Here is a 22,071-nt window from a genome sequence, read left to right as displayed (position 1 = left end):
ATTTTATGACCCACGGCTATTATTCTATCTGTGTTTAATTATAATATAAATTATAATGTAGAAAGTGACCGCTTAGAGTATTAAACCTGCATATTTAATTCATCGGATGCACTTAATATTTGGATTCGCAAAATTATCAATGATGATATTATAGTCGTAATATAATTTCTACTGAGAAAAATTGGAAAAAGCTAAATCCACTCACTGGAGAAGAATATATAATACTTTTTGCCACAAAATCTAAATTTTAGTTTTGGAGATTCTAGTATTTAAGTAACCACTGTCACGCGAGGCAAGCACGAGCAAACACGTGCTAGAAGCTATCATAAACATAACTTTCAAAATATTTACGCTTCAATGTCACTCCAATATCCTCACAATTGTGTTGTACACATATCGTGTAACAAAATGCATTGTAATTTCGATTATTATGCGCTCAAAACCAACATGACTTCTCCGAACTGTGCTTACTTGACATTTAAATCGGCTCCGTTACACCACTCGAAGAGGATTTCTCAAAAAAGGCACGTAAAAAAGGCACGTAATATAAAGGCGCGTAATAACGACCTGTCATCGCAACATTGACAAATTAAATATCAGCACTTGCTTTTTTTGTTCATGAAATATGAGATTAAATGTTTTTGGGATGTTTTAGTTCGTGTTGTAATTTCGCCAACGGTAATAGTAAGTTGTCGTGGCTTGTAATTAGAGATCGTGTGTTGTAAGGGGTCATGCGAACCGATTGATAGAAATCATCGTAGGTGCGCTCTGAGTGTTGAGCTTTTGGTTATCTTTATGTTACATGTTGATAAGTTGATATTTGTGTATGTTTTTAATTCTTGAATCTCTAAATGTAGCTCCTTGAAAAACTTAATAACATCTGCTTTTTAATTTTAGTTTTACAATATGATTGAAAATATGGTATTAATATGTAGCTGCTCATCAGAAAAATGTCAACTAAATCAATAATGATATTAATCTTATAAAGACATCTTCCCGATTTCTCTACAAGAAAAAAAACCCTTACTTTTAACCTGAGTCTATGATCTCCAAGAAAAAAAAATGTGTGCGTGTACTAGTGTACACTGTAGGTACACACGTAAGATGTGAAACTTCTTTATGGCCTTATTTTTCAAAAAATAATTTACTAGGTATGTATGCAGCTTTACAGAAATACGTCGAATCACGCTTGGTATGGAAAAAGATGGCACGTAAGGAAAAATGTCACGCGTAACGAAAAAATGTTACACTATAAATTTTTTTCCAACCCCGATAACGAAGTTTCACTTCAAAATCGATCTCTATTTCAGCGACGCTCCTACTTATAACTTGTACCACACAACAAATATAAGGTCCAAGTTAATTAAAATTAATAGCAGTTAAATGATCCCATAATGAATGATTGCCAGCTACTTAATATAAGTGAGTGAAAATAATTAATTTTTCAATCCGTTATATAATGGTATTCATTTGTATTTAATACTTTCAAACGGTAAATACAAATTGATTGTTTTATTGTTATATGATTTATTATCTATTTGATGTATCTACAATATAATACATATACATATTTACTATGATATTTTAAAATAATCAACGTCCAATAACGACATTCGATTGTATTTATAACAAGCATTGCTAATTATTTTTTAGTTCTGGATATCTTCCGTCCTAAAAAGCTAAATAATAGAAAAAAAACACGAATGTGAATTACAAATATGTAGGGTACATAAAATTACAAAATAAATAGATTAATTACTGTAGTAACGGATTACCTTCTTAAAATGTATTTAATAATATATTTATGAGGTCAAATGTTTTTCATTAAAATCAAAATTGGTCAAGGTTTAAAAATGATATATGAATCGAATTCGAATATTACAAGTCTATAAAATTATTCATACACTGAAATTGTTTACGAATTTGGTAAACTAAACGTCTATAGTTTGATAAACGACGGTTATGGATTGGAGACATCACGAAAACCCAATAAAATGTAAGTGCTTTCGCGTCGTAAACAAGAATGTCGTCTCTCTACAAGATAAGGCCATGTGTAGTACAGCGACGCGACGGGAAAATCGCAAATACATCATGGACTATTGATTTAGGTATCTTCTATAGAGATATAAATATATTAATTTGAATATATAAACAAATTTAGTTTTAAGTTGTGCCATTCTATACAAAAATGTTTTTTATCATTCTTTTATAGCTCTTGTTTTAAAAGAAGGTCTAAAATAATTATACAAGAATGTCGTCTCTCTACAAGATAAGGCCATGTGTAGTACAGCGACGCGACGGGAAAATCGCAAATACATCATGGACTATTGATTTAGGTATCTTCTATAGAGATATAAATATATTAATTTGAATATATAAACAAATTTAGTTTTAAGTTGTGCCATTCTATACAAAAATGTTTTTTATCATTCTTTTATAGCTCTTGTTTTAAAAGAAGGTCTAAAATAATTATACAATTCATATGTAAGAGAGAGAGCAATGAACGCGACGGCTTATACTTGTACATATTATGTCTCTCATTAATCACTTATTTTGTATATTTTGTCACCTTATTTACTTGTTACAGGTTTTATTTTACATAAAACCATTGACATCAGAATATAATTAACTAAGAATGAGTCTTTATTTCATTTTTTTTAAATTTATGAGTCGCAACAGTAAACTATTTGGTTCAAATGAAGTTTTGCCGCATTAGTCGCCCTGCTAGAAAGGCCTAAACCATCGATACATAGGCCGAATAGCCAATGTAACCTCAACAGCGCTCACGATCGAATCCGAATGAAGTTGTAGTCTTTGATACGTTACATTTCTAACAACCCGGAACAATTTAAGGTTCTGTGTTCTGGATGCACGGTAAAACGGTAGAATTGATATACATCTGAAATATATTTTAAAGAACTAATAATTTTAAGTAAATCTTTATTTTTAAGCTACGTAATATATGTAATTATCTGTAATGTAACCTATCTCTTCTTTTTTAAGTCTGACAAAAGGTAAAATTATTGTAATTTTAACAGTATACAGGTAGTTAACGAATCTAATTTATATAATACTAGCGGCCCGCCCCGGCTTCGCCCGTGGTACATATGAAAAATAGATGTTGGCCGATTCTCAGACTTACTTGATATGCACAGAAAATTTCATGAGAATCGGTCCACCCGTTTCGGAGGAGTATGCAGACTAACATTGTGACACGAGAATTTTATATATAAGAAGACAAGAAGAAGAAGATTAGGTAAGATTTTAAAAGATCTGCTATAGTACATATTATAAATAAAATTAATGTGAAATATGACTTTTGAAATGATGCATTACCATTTTATAAGAATTCGAAAACCATCATTAAATTATGATTTTGTATGTTTAATAATTTATGTTTATCAAAGTAACCTTTGATTGTAAATTGGTTGATAAAATACCTTTATTTGTATAATTTTCAAACAAAAATTTAAAAATATGTTTACATAAGTATTACATAATGGATTCAAAATACCTCGTGTGCATCTAAATCACTACTTATATCGAAAATTAATAATAGATTATCAAATTTTTAGGCGTCATTTTAAAATTTATTATATGACTTGGTCAGGAAGTGATGGTTTTTGTTCTTTTAAAATTTAAATATTTAAACGAATATTTTTACATACGGTCATAAATGATTTTTTATGTATAATATATATATACTTTTCAATAATAAAATTCATCCTAGAAAAGACGTCGCAAGTATATCAAAATTGTAAAGTAAGTTATTGTATGAAAGTGTAAAAATCATAATTGTACTAGTGGTCCGCCCCGGCTTCGCCCGTGGTACCAACATGTTTAAACTATCCTATCTCTCAAGTTGGATCGAACTGCACATGGTGTGCGAATTTTATTATAATCGGTTTAGTGGTTTAGGAGTCCATTGAGGACAAACATTGTGACACGAGATTTTTATATATTAAGAAATATCACATTTTGTTTAGCGTACCTATCTCAATGGTTATCACATATTATAATATTATTAACAGTTAAAACCTTCTTGTGACGTATTTGATAATCGATTATTATAGGATTAAATTACTAAATATGCTCATACCTAAATAAGATAAAGATAATTTATTCTTTCTTTTCAAGCCGCACGTGTTATGTTTAAAAGATAATTATGTGAATATTTCCTAAATCGATTCAAAAAAAGTATTTTAATTTATAATTTGTACCTACTACGATAACTACCTATAGTTTAAAGTAGGCAGGTAGGTATATTATTTTTTAATTACTGTGGATTATTTATAACTATTTTATGAACATAGAGTTGGAACATAGAGTTATATAACATACATTTGTTTGAAAATAACGAGACGTGATCGATTTTTTTGCGTATTTTTAGTAAGTTGGGGACTATTTTGTTAACTATATTTTATAAACTAAGAGTTTGAGAGAACTTTGAATTAGGGTTAAGAATGTCCTGGCAAAATAACCTTTGTCAGGTTAGCTACTTACTCGATAAATCTTAATTTATTATTAAAATTCTTTTCTTAAATCATTCCAATATTAACAATTAGGTATTTCTTGATTTATATAACCTATTACCTTATTAATGAGAAACAAATTTAAACCGATATCAAGAGCAAATGTATTTAATATCTATATTTTCCCGAGTAAGTAAAACGAATCGAGTGTGAACGGTACATGATTATGATGTTCAGAGCATTACCCGTGAGAACTGGAGTGAGTTAGACGTTGGATATTATAAACTTGAAAATAACTCTTATTTCATATCTTTACTTTATATTGTAAAGCTGAAGAGTTTGTTTGTTTGTTTGAACGCGTTAAGCTCAGGAACTACTGGTCCGATTTGAAAAATTTCGGCGTTAGATAGCCCATTCATCGAGGAAAGCGGTATCACCACGCTAAGACCAATCGGAGCCACGCGGGTGAAACCGCGGAGCGCAGCTAGTATAATATAAACGATCAATTCGAGGTATTTTCAACATTTTAAAAGATGTCTCTAAAATAACAAATCATCATAGTAAAATACTAGAAAGATCTCGAAAATTATTCGTGCACGATATAGGTAGATATTTAAAATAAATTAAATGCCTATTTAATACAGGTTCATTACATTGTGTATTTATAGCACAAAAATTCTGTCCTTGAATAAATATGAGGGACATTTTTTTGATACTGCATTCAAGTGGTTTAAATTGAGTAATCTTAAGATAAATTAATTTTGGTGAAGTTACCATGAAACTATTTATTACTTCATTTATTAATGTTCAAATGTCAGAGCAAAAAATGTACTTATAATTATTATAGCCATTATAACCTAATCCTTTGCATCCGTGATACAAAAAAAAATGCTGAGTAAACGTAAATATTACTATAATTTTATTTTTAAAAGTTAGCGTTGATGAAAGTTTAAAAAAATAATATAAGAAAGGATAGAAATAAAAGCGCACAATTTAATCCACAAGTTAATCCAAGTTACCCTCTATATGTGTGCTTAATTTCATTGTAATCGGTTCAGTAGTATTTGCGTGAAAGATTAACAAACACACACATCCTCACAAACATTCGCATTTATAATATTAGTAGGATAATACTTAATTAGAATGATAATTAAGAATTTTACTTAATTAATGATTTTTATTCTCCATAGATGGCGTAGTTCGTTGAATAAACTAGATCGATTAAATATACTATATCGAGACTGTGATCGACATGTTTTTTTGTTCGTGTGGTTAATGATTGCTTTTTACACCGTTGGCGGAAAATACCTTAGCATTATGAACACAGTACGACTCCTATTAGGTTATTTTCTGTAGCTAAAAGGAATCTAGTATACGAATGAAAGCTAAATGATTCGTGTTTTATATAGAACGGTTTTGTTTTTAACCGACTTCATAAAGGAGGAGGTTATCAATTCAGCCGGTATATTTTTTTTATGTATGTACACCGATTACTCTGAGGTTTCTGAACCGATTTAGGTGATTCTTTTTTTGTTTTTATTAATTCTTATCGATTATTCTGTTTGGAATTAGTTCTAGCAAGTGAGTATGAAAATTTCGCGAATCTCAAGTAATAATTTTAAATTATCACATATTATGTAATACTCTATTTATAATTCAATTTTGTAACTACAACAAAAACAACCCAATTTTAATATAACCTTAAATTTGTAATTATAACTCAAAGTAATTTGTACGTAAGGTTACTGTATGCAGTGTGGTATGCAGTATGATCAATATGTTATTATATAAACGACACAAATATAATTACTTCAAGTTAATGATACTTTTGCCAGTTTAAACCTCAATGTTGCGGTTTTTCACAAAAGAAAAACCTATTTATACGAAATATAGTTTAAATAAAATTATTATAAAAGTTTTGGTTTCATTTTAATAGCTTCAACTATTATAAAGATAAAAATTAAAAATTAATGAGATTAACACAGCACAAGCTTATTTCAGAAAATTATGCTTCATAAATCTTTCAAAAACATAGATTTTCTTAGAATTAGTTATCCTAATTGTAACTAAATGTTGCGTTTCCAAATTATCAGTTATATAATAAAAAATATTAACGACTCTAATGATATTTGAAGGCACGAAACAATTAGGCTCTTTAAGTTGACAATGATGGATGTTCTTAAACGAAAATGAGTGTTTTGTTAAAGTTGTCAATGTGTCACGCGTTGAGGTCAACATAGAACCTTTTTATGGTCAAATTACGTTATGGGAATGTGGTTCTTATTCCTATGACTTTAAATATTAGTATCGTGTGTATAAAGTATGGAATTAGGTCACGATAGCACGTGCAGGTGATAAAATATTTGTTAAATATAATTTAATGGTGAATTACTTCTGTGATTGTGTTTATAGAAAAAGCAAGTCAGCCAACTATGAGAGGTAATAGTTACTACTAATTGTATTCTATGGTATGGTTATAGGTATATGTATTAATAGAGTAGGTATATTATAATTACCTACAAAAGGAACGTATCTTGTGAACAATTTAATTCCTAGGTATAACTAAAAACTATATCTAAGGTTTGACAGCACATAGATGAGAACTTCATATAAAAAAATCGATCAGTGAAACAGTTCCGAGTCTAATTTTTTAGGGAAGCGCGCTCCATCTTACCATCAGGCGAGATTGTGGCTAAGCGCTCCCCTATTGTACAATAAAAAAAAATAATCCATATCTGCAAATCGCATATATTTCACTAAAGTTGTACGAATACAGTCTAATAGCTAACAATTATCAAAATGAACCCTATCTAGGTTTTAGACAATCGTCATTGTATTCCAGAAGCCTGACTCCAAAGACAGTTTTTGCTCTTTAGTCCGTGGGACTATTTCACACGCGATTATACAATACTTTTATTGCATTGTGTTATTAAAAACTCACAATATTATGAACATAATGGTCAATTGTTCAATTGAACGTAATAAAGGAGGTCATGTATGCATGTCCTTTGGTTATTGTCGATTTTTTGAGTGATACACGCGGTGTAAGGACGTTTTAACCTAAATATTTTGTTTGTTATATGTTTAATGATGTCTAAGCCAATAAGTATTTTATGTTTAATACCTCATCCTAGTTATGAAGAAGGATTCTCCTCCTAAGTAGATTATGTATTAAATCTAGCATTTTTTTAATAAAGGATGAGTTTCATTTTATCTTAAGTATAATGATTTTAAATTTTTAACTAGAACATAATCAATTGTTATTATAATCCATGTAGGATTACTTTAGATTAGCGTTAACTTTTAGGAAAGAGATAGTATGATCTGTTAACCGTTAAAATATATTTAATCTACGGATTCGAATCCGTAATACAGAGGCTGTCCACTAAGCCATTAGGCTTTTTAATACGTAGGTATATAATAGAAACGGTGTATGTATTATAATCCTATTGTATTTATTATAGGTATCTAAGTTTTAACAAATATTTGCAAGGTTTATGAACACTTAAGATTCTTAGTATATAAATCAATTAAGTTTTTTAAAATATATACTGATAGTATTTTAGTTGTTGGTACTTATTTTTTGGACAATGATTATTACAATTTCATGTTTTTGACTTAGTTATTTATGAAATTAAACACTCAAGTAAGAATTTGCTATAGAACCAGAAATATTGTATAATATTTTATAAAATATACCTATTTATTGCATATGAAAAACATCTTCTCATGTTATTTTTTGTTTCACGTTACGCCGCGTTAATTTTACACGGTCTCAATAAATTACCTTATTTGCTACCGAATTTATTAAAACTTAATGTTTCAGGATAAATACATAATATAGAGCTAGTTAAATTAAACAATTTTAAAATGTGAAATTAAAATTTCCGATATCTAGCTGTTATTTATTACTACAATAGGTATCTACTAAATAATCTATTCATTTAACTTAAAACTAAACAATAAGGTTATACATTCAGATTTCAATTAATATAATTTAACGGTGAAACAGAATAAGCAAGAACCTAAAATAAATAGTTAATTCCCGAAGGAGTTTAATTTTCATTATTTAGTTCCGAGTAGAGAGAGACTCCCGTTGAAGTCTTTTGTAGACAAACGGACTAATCGCATTTTGGTGAGTTTTGCTAAATCTCATATTGTTTAAAGAAAAAAGATAATAAGGTATTAATTATTACTGTAATTGTTTCATAAATTGAATGCTATAACTATTAATGTATGTACTTGATGCATTTATCTCGCGTATGATATTATTAGCAACTAGCGGTCCGCCCGGGCTTCGCCCGTGGTACATATTTACGTTTTCTCTACATAAGAACCATCCTCGTACTTCAAGGAATATAATAAAAAAAGAATTAAAAAAAGAATTCGAAATCGGTTCAGCCGTTCTCAAGTTATGCGCTTACGAACACATTTTGCGATTCATTTTTATATTATAGACTAGCTATGCCTCGCAGTTTTACTCGCGTTGCTCCGCTCCTGTTGGTCTTAGCGTAATGATATAGCGCCTATAGCCTTCCTCGATAAATGGGCTATCTAACATCGAAAGAATTTTTCAAATCGGACCAGTAGTTCCTGAGATTAGCGCGTTCAAAAAAAACAAATTCTTCAGCTTTATAATATTAGTAGGTATACCTAGAGGTAGATAGATATGAAAATTGACGATTTTTTCATTAGCACAGATACGCTATTTCAGCAGTTTCATAATATTTTATACGTGAAATATATCGGTATGTGGTCACGTTAAATTAGCGGTATTTATTTTATTTGCACAAATAACATGAAAGTTGCAAAATATGGGTCATGTTTACTGTTTCATTTTGAGGTTGTAAATTGAAATGTTATACAGTTTTCCATCTCTGAATCCTTTTACTTTTTATGTAGTGTTGTTTTCTGTTTGTTTTATAATAAAGTATGTTTAAGTGATGACTGGTTTAGTTGTTAGTAAATATACCTAGTAGTTGTAATAATCGAATTTTGAATAGAATGAATGATGTATCATTTAAATTTTCGCTTTTTAATTTTAGTATTTTTGATAACGTAGAAAATATTTAAAAAAATATAAGCTTTTATTTGAAATAGCTTTAATTTTTGTGTGGATATAATAATAATAATTTATTTCGTGTTTTTGATATAAATAAGCTTTGTTGATTTACAAAGTAACGTTTGTGCCTGCGTATAATACTCAAAAAATTAACCGAATTTTAATTCAACGTCGCTTATATTTTGCAGTTTATTAAAAAAAATGAGAACACAATTTTTTAACTTTTAAAACCAATTAAAACATACCTTAATCTTTGGTGATCGCGTACGAAAAAATCCACATACACTTCACACAGTGTTACAAAAATGTCAAAGCACAGACCGTTCCACAGTATAATGTTAATCAGTCACTTAACTCACAACACACACTAAAGTACATATCTGTAACATCGCGTATTTTGGTGATATATTTAGTTTATACGTGACGCGTGCGTTTGGATCGGCGCGCGCGCACGAATGCCTCTGGAGGTGTAGACTTCGCTTGATCTTTCGGTGGGCGTGGCTAACGCAACATCTATGCTTACACCCGTCCTTGTCGCGCTTGGGCGGGCGGAGTAGCTCTATCTCGCTTCTAACGTGCGATATGAAGAGGGGATTCAAGTTAAACGATTGCAATGATCGTTAATAGCGATGCGACTGTTATCGATACAATATGCAAACTTAGATAATATTATAAGCATATAATTAAAACTCATTTTCTAACATAAAAGTATCCTAGATTCATTTTTATTATATTTAATGTGGAATTCGATAAATGGAGAATATTGGATACGGGAAAGAAATGTGCCTTGTAGACATATTATTGCAATAAATAGGAAACACAAACTATCTCTATCTTATTTGTAACATAGAGCGAATAGTTTCGTAATTGAATTTTATAAAAGCTGGGTTCTTTACAGATTGTTTATTAATTTTACATATCTACCTAAATTATTCGTTCCTCATTATACTTGGTATATAATATAGACGATGTATTTTTTATCTATACTAATATAATAAAGCTGAAGAGTTTGTTTGAACGCGCTAATCTTAGGAACTACTGGTCCGATTTGAAAAATTCTTTCGGTGTTAGATAGCCCATTCATTGAGGAAGGCTATAAGCTATATATCATCACGCTAAGACCAACAGGAGCGGAACCACGCGGGTGAAACCGCTGGGCACAGCTAGTAATGAATATTATGATTAAGTAAAATGCGTCCTCTTTATTTCTTAGCAGGTATAAACTTAGGTTACTTTCAGATGCATATTTCACGTACGTAGGGGAGTAAGTTCTTACTTATATATGTACTAGCGGTCCGCCCCGGCTTCGCCCGTGGTACATATGAAAAATAGATGTTGGCCGATTCTCAGACTTACCCGATATGCACAGAAAATTTCATGAGAATCGGTCCACCCGTTTCGGAGGAGTATGCAGACTAACATTGTGACACGAGAATTTTATATATAAGAAGATAACATCGACTTTACGTACCTACTAAACGCGACTATATTCATCACAACTTCGTAAATTCATTGATAATATAAAAAATATCACAAACTTGTAATAAGAGAAGACCTTCAAATAAACCCTTTTTATATGTAAGGTTAGTAGCTCACTGTAGATATTGATAAAATCTAAAGCTGGATGTGACTCCACTGCGATGAAAGTAACGTAAAAAAATATAAAATAAATATAGGTACATAATACAATAAATGGGTCTATACTTTCTGCTTCATAGTAAAAAATAATAAAACATCTACTTGTACCGTTAATAAAACGTGCCAAAAAAAGCTTCAAACGCTAATAACTAAATACAAACAAACATTATGACCGTTAAAATCGACAATTGTGCAAAAATTTCTCCAACAACAAACGAGACAATAAAAATATTTTACCCTAATTACTAAAAAAACTATTGCAATTTCTACAACTTATTATTAATTGTTACATTAACTCGTTGTACACAAAAAGTTTAAAATGTGCAAAAAATTCGCACAAAGTGTGCCGACGCGCAGACACCTCGTTTCACTGAAAAGAAATTTTGCGCAAACGTAAAAGTAAGTAATGGGTGTAATAAAGGAATGGTTTTATGACCTTACCGTTTCAAACTGTATCCTCCCGTGACGTCACAGTCCGTTAGCTCATTGTTAAGGCTTTGGACAACCAATGCGAATAAATCTATCGTAATTATACCTTCTTGTTTACATTGCGTGATTTGCGAAGCACATTTGAATTTTTATTAATGAACTAGATTTCCGCCCGCGGCTTCGCCCGCGTTTTCAATGGAAAACCCGCATAGTTCCCGTTCCCGTGGGATTTCCGGGATAAAACCTATCCTATGTGTTAATCCAAGTTACCCTCTATATGTGTGCTGAATTTCATTGTAATCGGTTCAGTAGTTTATGCGTGAAAACCATACATACGTACATACAAACCTTTCCTCCTTATAATATTAGTATAGATTAGTATAGATAACGTTTAAGTATTTCTTATTCTTTCATAGACATGAACATATTCATTATAGTTTTATTCACAAGTAAAAAGTATAAGGCTTAGTTTGAAGAACTAGCCTGTGTAGTGTGTATACAGGCACCATTTTTTTTTTTTTTTTTTATAGTGGGGAAATCTTCTTAGATACCCCCGGCTCCCGGGGATGGAGCCGTGGTTATGTCGGATTTCTACCGACTAAAACCCCACTCTGTTCCATCGTGCTGCTTTGGACGGAACTGCGGGAACGGTTACGACTCTACCGCGTGTCCCGCCCAGCAGATGCCCGTTTCCAGGCCCACCACTAGAACCCCCCTCGCTGGTGGCTGCTGGAACGAAGGCTTACGCCACCAACGCGCAGACAATGGATCTTTCCCCGCTCCATCATCCGCGTTCCCCCGAACCCCCGACCCCAACACCGTCCGGCCGGAGGGTGCACGCCGGAAGGTCCTCCGATGTGTGAAATACACGTCGGGGGACCCTCCGGCGCACTTTTATAGAGATTACCTCGCAGCCCCCACCTCACCAGAGGTGGCGGCCCTCGGTCCGGCCCCACGGACCGGATTACGAGTTGGCAGACGGCCGTTTTACAGCGGCCGCCGCCCCACACCTCTATGCAGGAGTCTCCGCGCGTCATCACAATGACGCGTCGGGATCCCGCCCTCCGCTGCACGGCGTGGCTTGCTAAACCAGCGAGCACGCCGCGCCGCGACCTCTGGCCGCCATCCACCGCCGCATAAAAGCCGGCTCCTCTCTAGCCCACAAACAGGACCTCTGCCGTCGGGTCAGTCGAGGCTTTCCAACCCCAACTGCCGTTCAGCGCCACCTTTGCCTAGCGGACACGGGGTCCGTCAAGCCACGACCTCTGGCCGCAATCCCACGCCGCACACAGCGGCCGCTGGGCCACACCTAGCCCTGGCCGTCGGGCCGGTCGAATCTCCCCGACTCTAAACCAGCCGTTCAGCCTCTCGCTGGTCCAATTTCGCTTCACTCAGAGGGCCATAACTCTGAGCTACTGAGCCCCTCCGCCGCGACAAGGCCTGGACCGTTGGGGGGACCGTGTATACAGGCACCAGCTTCTCCCTAAGTCATTTGAACACGTACATTTGAACTTTAATAAACATTGCGTGATTTGCGAAGCACATTTGAATTTTTATTAATGAATTATCTCTTAGTTTTTTTGTAATGGCGTGAATAATTTTACAATCGCTTCATTCATATCGTGATGACGTTTGAATTGCAAAAGTGATTAAAGTCATCGTCCTCATGGAATTATATAATTGTATAATTGTAAGTCTATTACTTAGAAATTAATAAATATCTAAGTAATAGACTTCAATCTTTCATTACCTAAATCTTTCATTAAACTTTTACGTATTGTTGTTGTGTTGTGTTGTTATATTTTCTTTCGTCTATTTAGTTACAATGTTTGTAGAATTTGTATTCTACAGGTTAAATAAGTTTTGTTTAAAATTAAAATTTAAAATTGACGAGATTAAAAGAGCAACTACAGAGTTTCTTTCATGCTCTTCTCTGTATAAAATGCTTTCTGAACCGGTGGTTCATTGTAAAGCTATGTTTTTCAAGAAGCTCCTAGAATAATCTAAATGAATAGAATAATAATAATGTTTGAGTTCGATTAATTTGTTATGTTTTTGAGCAGCTAAAGTTTTCCAAAGCGACACTTATATTTTAAAGTTCTCTTAAAAATGTAATGTAAACAAAGAACTATCAAATACAGAGTAATCTAAATAACAAGATATCGCATATTATCGCGTGATACATTATGGATGTAAAAAAAAGAATGCAATGTTTGTAGTTGTAAGTGGGCCACGATACATGCGACTGTGCGACACGACTTGTCGTGTGTTGTGGATACGATTTTATGGGAACTAGTGATTCATGACATTTTCAATGAAAAAAAATGGACGAAAATGTTTTTAACTAGTAAATATGTAGGAAATACGAATATCTTTACCGAGCGATAAGAATATCAATTAAAAATTTCTAAAGACGTTACTCACTTGTTGGACTAATTTACATAGTACCTACTATAGAGTATAGATCATAAGTAATTCTAATATAGAAATAAATATTACTCCTCATACAGAAACATTGTTATAGTGCGCGCTTTCTACAAAATTACGACAAAACCCCAAAAAAGTCGCACAGTTCATAGCCCAACCCCAGTACCCTAATAGGCGACATTTTTAAAATAAATCTATTCGGAGCGTAAATCACGTGGTAGAGATTAGATCTCGTTCATATGTCTTAATTTTAATATATTTATCGTGTGTGACTGTACCGGCATGTTTATCGTTACCTGTACCTAAATATGTTGTTACTTGGCCGGGATTTAGTAACGGGATATTTTTTATTCTGTGCGTTTTGGGATATTATGGTTCCGTATATTTGGATTGTAAGCTTTTAAATTGTTATGTTTTGTTTTGGTTAAGCTGTTTCATAGTAAACAAATTTTCAGGATATGGTAAAGCTAACTAAGGTATTGATTAGAACCATAATATTTTAACGTCAAATGCTTTCATTTCATAATAACGTGTAGGTTTAAATATTAAAATACATTTTTTCAAATGTTATTTTTCATGTTCAAATCTATGAAAAATATCAGATACTATTAAAAATTTTTAATACAATATCATTTATTGTTAAATGTAGAGTACTACAGTTAGTAAACTTACTTATTATCATGATACAAAGCTTGTATTTTAAATGCCAGTGTAATCCCAGTCAATTTCGTCAAAAAAAAAAAAAAAAACTAAGGAACCCAACTTCCCAATAGACACGTATTAACACGTATCCCGATATCATTTCTCCATTTAGAGCTGTTAATCAGATACGAGATGCTTTAGGAAGCTCCATACGATTTATGTGAGCCTAGTACTTTGATTTATATTTACGTATTGTGTTTTGAATTTCTTCCACCGGTTTTATAAGCGCTTTTTAAGTTTTTTTAATGATTGATTCAAACGAAAATCAATTCGTTGTATTATATGGAATTGGTTATAAATGTTTTAATTTTTAATAATATTGTATCAGTTTGATTAGAAATGCTGAAGTGTATTATACCATTAGCGAGATTTTTTTTATTACATAGAAAAAAACAATCAAAAGGCAGGCTTCGAACCCGTGTCGTTCTCTTTAACAAAACAATATTTTTCTTTATATAGCAATTGAATGCTATAAAACTAAATATCAATTTTAACATTAGCTAAGTTAAGAATAGGTTCTTTTTACCAACAGTGTTATAGAAATCTTTATAAAAAGTTAAAACAAAATAAAGCCTATGTATTTACATATTATAATTCGATTTTTTACATTTAAACATATGGAATAGATTTACAAAAAGACCTAGAAAAGTAAATACAATAATCCAAACAAAGCTTTGCAGAAGCCTCCTGTGGTTACTAATCTTCTTTGCGAAGGATCAATATTTAAGAATGGCGAGCTTTTTGGAATAAAACAACGGTATTTGTAGTGTAACTTGTATTTTTAGTTTTGGGAAAGATTGTTGTAAAGTGTAGGGATTTTTACAATTGCAGATTTGTGTCGTGATGTAGTTTTAAAACATCCGGTTGTACCTATGTTTATAGGTAATGGTTTTGATAGATTAATACATTTTTAAAACTTTAATATACACAAAGTTTCACGTAGTAGTAAAAATTGATATAAAAAATCATTGTATGGTTTTCAACTGTCGCTTAGGTAAAAGTGAATCAAAGTATTGCTTTGGCATAGTTTTTTTTTCTTTCTTAAGAAATTCTGTATAGCAGTGTATTTAAAATAGCAGGCAGTCAAATATCGCACTTTCTGCATAGTCTGGTATATAGTATAAATATCTATTGTCCTTTACGACGCAAATATCGTGAAGAAGATTTATGCGCAATTTACTACGAGGAAACAAAATTATTCTCTGACAGTACCAAAAATTAATTGCTTACTAATATTCTCAGGTTTTATGCCTCACGATACTTTGGAAATGCGTTTCAGAATAATAATTAATTTCTTTAGTACCTATTGTAGTAAAAACGGTCCTTATTTTTTAATAACTGTAACTCTTAAGTAAATTTATAATTATCGATTGTGCGATTTTATAAATTCAATATTAATCTTTTGAGAAAAAATTGCTGTCTTATGGTCTTGGACAGTTAAAAAAAATTAGATGGGATCCAACTTAGAGTTTTTAAAAAAGTATAATTTATTTCAATTTATTTTCACAAACGTCTACACTAGTCAGTCATTGTGAGAGACTGAAAGATTGTCTCAAAATAAAAAAATGTGTGCGTGTACTAGTGTACACACGTAAGAAGTGAAACTTCTTTATGACCTTATTTTTCAAAAAATAATTTACTATATGCAACTTTACAGAAATACGTCGAATCACGCGTGATAGGCACAGGAAAAAGATGGCGCGTAACGAAAAAATGTCACGCGTAACGAAAAAATGTTACACTAAATTTTTTTCCAACCCCGATAAAGAAGTTTTACTTTAAAAATTATCATCACATCAATTACAAGATTTTGTAAAAAAGAAAAGTAAAAAAAAAACATTTAAATTCCTCTGTCGTACCCAACGCGTCGCACCTAAGTAACGTGACGATATCGTATCGTCGCGTATCGTATGTTATAAAGTGTATCTAACCCTTAGCCCTCTGTAGCTTCATAATTATTATGATCAACCGTTTCGCAGATTGTAATATTATTCAATTAGATAATATGCCCGTTAGATTCAATTTCATTTAATGTTAAGAATTTATGATTTATTTCGCACATTTAAACATTTATGTAACTTTAAACAAAGCCTAGGGCATCTGCTATTTCATTGCACATTCATTAGATGAGTTTTAACATTTATAAGCTATTATTAAAATTAATAACCAGTAAATGTAGAAGTGACCGCCCTCTTGGTACAGTGGTTGACGCGTGAGCGTAACACCGAGGGGTCCTAGGTTCGATTCCCGGTGGAGACGAAGAAAAAAATATGTCTCGGTCTGGCAGGACACAGGAGGCTGATCACTTACTTGTCCACAAAGAAAATCGATCAGTGAAACAGATGTATAATGTATTTGCCCCTTACCCCACTAGGGGACATGGGACTTCACTTCCTTAAATGTAAGTAGGTACCTAAAACTATATAATATGTATTTTAGATACTTATGAAAAATCAAGTTTAACAGACTGTTCTGCCCTATGGCCCCTTTTTGTGTTTTCTCTCCATAATATCTTCCTTCAACCTTAACGAAACATAAAAAATAGACGAATTGGTCGAGCCATTCTCGAGTTACGCTTAGAAACACATTTGGCGATTCATTTTAATTAAATAGGTGAAGATTAGTATGCACTTGCATGTCTAAATCAGTTTTTTTATGTTATTTCTTATTCTTATTGTAACTAGCCCCATAATACAATCCTCGTTTCGTCTCATACTTACGTTTATTTTTAAATCTTTAAACCGCAGATCGTTTTAATTACAATTAAATTAAGACGTGAGTCATTTACCCCGTTCTTTAAGAAAAAAGCCAAAAGCCTTAATGATTACATTAAATACTTCCGCTCAACAATATATTGGTTTGATTAATTAAACAAATTATGTTGTTCGGCTCTGTTATCTTGGGATCGAGAATTTGTCGCTATCGTACCAAATGATTGTCCATTTATAGACGTAATTATGTAATATGTAAACTCATTAATAACGGGGTTGTTGAACTTTTAATTTACGTTATTTTTTAAGTGTGTTTTAGTGAGACATAGATGCTTGGTTTTGGAATTTAGTTGTATAGTTGATATTTTTGAAGTGAAACTTCTTTATCGGGGTTGGAAAAAAATTTAGTGTATCATTTTTTCGTTACGCGTGACATTTTTCCGTTACGCGCCATCTTTTTTTTATCCCTACCACGCGTGATTCGATTCGTATTTCTGTAAAGTTGCATATTATAGTAAAATATTTTTTGAAAAATAAGGTCATAAAGAAGTTTCACTTCTTACGTGTGTACACTAGTACACGCACACATTTTTATTATGTTAAACGCCTTATTACGTTTAGGGATAGATTCTTGGATAATTAATTCATAATTATAAAGAATAATTATTTCAGTCGTCACACGAACCGATCGTCGAGCGTCGTGTCGTCGAGCTTTTCACCATCTATACTAATGTTATAAAGCTAAAGAGTTTGTTTGTTTGAACTCGCTAATCTCAGGAACTACGGGTCCGATTTGAAAAATTCTATACATATATCATCACGCTAAGACCAACAGGAGTGAAACATTGCGAGTAGAACCGCGGGGCACAGCTAGTTAATTATAATACATACCTAGTTTTGTTGGAGACTTTTTCTACCTGTTTAAACTATTCATACACATTCGAGTTTTTCACAGCTTTAGACTCCAGCTCCAGGTAATTTTATAAACATTTATATACCTAGGGGAAATTATTCATTATTTTATTAGCAAACTAGCGGTCCGCCCCGGCTTCGCCCGTGGTACCTACATGTTTACGTTTTTTTTCATAAGAACCATCCTCGTACTTCAAGGAATAGATTCCGCAGCGCACGCGATGACAGAATTTTTATTAAGGAATTTTTTACACCTTGGGTTACATTATTGCATTTTTGGTAAGGATCTCTATTTTTTTTGAAAATGCAATATAGCCTATGTTGCTCAGTGAAGATGCAGCTTTCTAATGGTGAAAGAATTTTTGAAATAGGTCCGGTAGTTTATGCGTGAAAACCATACATACATACATAATTACAAACCTTTCCTCTTTATAATATTAGTATAGAAGTAAAGACAAAATTAAAAGAAAAGCCCATACATATCTAAGTTTACTTTACAAAGTTTACATACAAAACGATCTTACAAACATACAAAACATATATGTAGATATATAAACGATGCAGGGAACATTACACGAGGTACCAGGGGAACATAAGTAGCTAGTATTATATTATCTGTGGTCCAGAGCTAAGTCAGCATACAGTCGACACGTAGGTAATCCGGCGATCGACTTAAATATTTTGATACAATCGGCGGTAGATAAATGTCCTCGATTTATCACGAGTCTTTCATGTGAGCGACTTTGGTGGCTTACGCACTGTGCAGAGCTTTTGTTGATCAATTATTGATTTTTCTGTTTGATGTTACATGAGGTGTTGAATTCACCACGCATTATAAGAAATTATACTTATGTCGCAAAACCAAAAACAAGTACATATTATACATTTTATTTTACTTAGGTTTCGAATGTTATAAAGAATAATAAACAAAATATTTCAATAAACCTATGTACACATACATTAGAAATATACCATAATATACTTCAATAATTGTTGCCAACAGATCAGAGGTACTTGCTAACAGTTTCATAGTCATAATAGTATAAATAATGTTCATTTATTTAAATTATGTCTAGACTTGAACGAAACCACACACAATTACAATCAAATTTTAAAATTCAACATTCTTCACACTCCAAAGGTTTAACTCTCTATATTTCTATTCACTAGTTCAGCGTAGTGTGTAAACCACGCTTGATTTCCACCAGCTAATCAGACGAGCATCTGTGATGGTTTCCTATCGATTGTAACGTTTGAGCCGATAAGCTAATCGACTCGAATTTATCACAGATTATAGCTTATTTTAACCATTGTTGTTACTTCCATACAATAGCTTTCGGAGACAATAAATGTGCAAGTTAAGGCATTCAAAGGTTTTGATATGTTATTTTAATGGGTTATGTTTGATTGATTTAATCAATAAACTTGACTAGAAAAAGTCTTGGGAACTAGATACCTGCAGTTAGTGTGCATTTGTACATTTAAATAGCTGCGCTCCGCGGTTTCACCTATGTGGCTACTGGCTCCGCTGTTGGTCTTAGCGTGATTATATAGCCGATAGCCTTCCTCGATGAATGGACACCGAAATAATTTTCTAAATAGGACCAGTAGTTCCTGAGATGAGCGCGTTCAAACAAACTCTTCAGTTTTATAATAAAATAAGCATAGATTCACAGACATGAAGGAATACAATCACATCTTGTATTTAAATGTTTGCTTTAATTATAAAATTATAATCAGTGAAGTGACTAAAACTGTTAATAATCTCTACAAATAGTGAAAAGAACTTGATTCCTTTCAATTCAATAATTTAAACGACGTTCATATTTAAAACTATAAGAATCTTTCATTAAAAACATCAAATAATTTGGAAAATCCAAAAGTGCACGCCTCATAATTTTTTTTTAATAAATATTTATTAATTATTATTTTTGTTTATTTAATAACAATTAAACCACATCGAATCAGACCCTGAAAAATGAAAGGGTTCTATTCCTGAGCATACTCAAGCGTAAGAGAAAAAAAAAGACTCGATTAGTAAAGTATTTCGGTCGCTATCGTGTTAACAAGAAAAAGGATCCGCACATACAGACACACGGACGTCCAAGACAGAACTTTTTTAAACTGTTTTTTAACTAAGTAGTTTAAATAACAAAAATGACATCAAAAATATCATGAACGTTAAAAATAGTGTTTTTTCTTAATATGTGTGTGAATGTATTATCTTACAAGTGCAATGTATGATACATAAAGACATTTTAAGTTTGAAAAATCAGATGTTTTGCGCGAAGTGACAGTAGTACCCACCTCAACGCTTCGCTTATGAGGCGTGCAATATACAACCAAAGAATCATATTACTTCCTTATGACATAGAAATTTGTACACCTGTGGACTTTAATTAAATCACTAATTAAGAACTATTAATTATGCCATGTTAATAGTTTTATTAGGCTATTTTACGTTGACACCAGTTTAATAGTAATAACTTAATTATTGTCGTATTTGTGGTTTATTGAATCGTAAATTATGTGCAGTATGTAGTTGAATGGGATGTTATTACAAGCAATAAGATTTAAAACTAGTTTACGGCTTGGCTTTACTTGTTGATTGCATAATATGGTTGGCCTGTTTCGTCTTAATTACTCTTTAGTAAGGCTATATCAAAGATAATATAGTCTTGCACTCTTCCCAAGTTGAATTTTAGAAAAAAGTAAACTATACATATTTCATATCTATCATATTATATTTAAATCAGTTCAACCGCTAAGAACAATTCTATATTGCAATATAAACGGACGGACAAATAGAGCTACTTGTGAAAAGAAGGTTTAAGTTTATTTTAAATAATATATTTAAAAACTGCGAACTGAATATCTATTTTATAATGAAGGGAAGCGACAATATTATTGTAAAGATACTGACTTTCCGCCCGCGGCTTTGCCCGCTTTGTCTAAAACATAATAAATTATATACTAAAACCTTCCTCTTGAATCGCTCTATCTATTAAAAAAACCGCATCAAAATCCGTTGCGTAGTTTTAAAGATTTAAGCATACATAGGGACATAGGGACAGAGAAAGCGACTTTGTTTTATACTATGTAGTGATGATGTAGGTACCTACGTAGTTACGATTTCTATAAATATATCATGAACAAAAAAATTACATAATAGTAATTTTATTTTTATCCGTTGGAACATTATCTAATTTGCTATAAGTACAATTAGAAGCAAACAATCGTATCATACACGACGCCAATAAAAAACCTCACAATGGGTAGTGATTGTTCGCTGGGAACCAGGCCTCTCCTTGACCATTATATTGTTTTGACAATATTGTCAACGACTCAAACTATAATACTGAGCTGTTATCTGTAGTTTTGAGATTTTTTATCTGTGCCATTTGACCTGTCATTCTGGAGATGGAATGACATTTGACTGTCCAAGGTTTTTTTTTAATTGCAGCGCGGTTTTTAATTTGTACAGATATGTTATGTTCTGTGCGTTTTGTTCAAATTTAGAACTATTTCAAATTGTGTTTATTCTTTTTATTGTATCCGTGAAGTTGAGTTTATTCTATTGTTTTTGTGCGTGCCATTTAATTTATTTCATATTTTGTTAACCATGTTATTTAAAATGGTTTTAATTAGAAACGTGGGAATAGATAAGCGCTATTCTTTAATTTATTGCTCATAATTTAAAAAAATACAATATATGAGT

The 22,071-nt window shown here is 32.0% G+C and overlaps 2 protein-coding genes across 2 annotated transcripts in view; one reads left to right on the top strand and one right to left on the bottom strand.

The window, feature by feature from the left end:
* LOC149484267 (uncharacterized) overlaps positions 1 to 9,975 on the bottom strand; it is a 61,888-nt gene extending 51,913 nt beyond the window's left edge. Inside the window, exon 1 of the mRNA XM_089701841.1 lies at positions 9,780 to 9,975. The gene's annotated coding sequence lies outside the window, so the exon portion shown is untranslated. The remainder of the gene's footprint in view (positions 1 to 9,779) is intronic.
* Positions 1 to 22,071, top strand: part of LOC149484264 (uncharacterized) — a 252,038-nt gene that overhangs the window by 141,038 nt on the left and 88,929 nt on the right. The window lies entirely within an intron of this gene.

Source organism: Colias philodice, chromosome 12, assembly GCF_061535455.1.
Source record: "Colias philodice isolate Cphi_HAF_F1 chromosome 12, ilColPhil1 Martin Lab GWU primary, whole genome shotgun sequence".
Classification (NCBI taxonomy): domain Eukaryota; kingdom Metazoa; phylum Arthropoda; class Insecta; order Lepidoptera; family Pieridae; genus Colias; species Colias philodice.
This window is presented reverse-complemented; position numbering and strand designations above follow the sequence as displayed.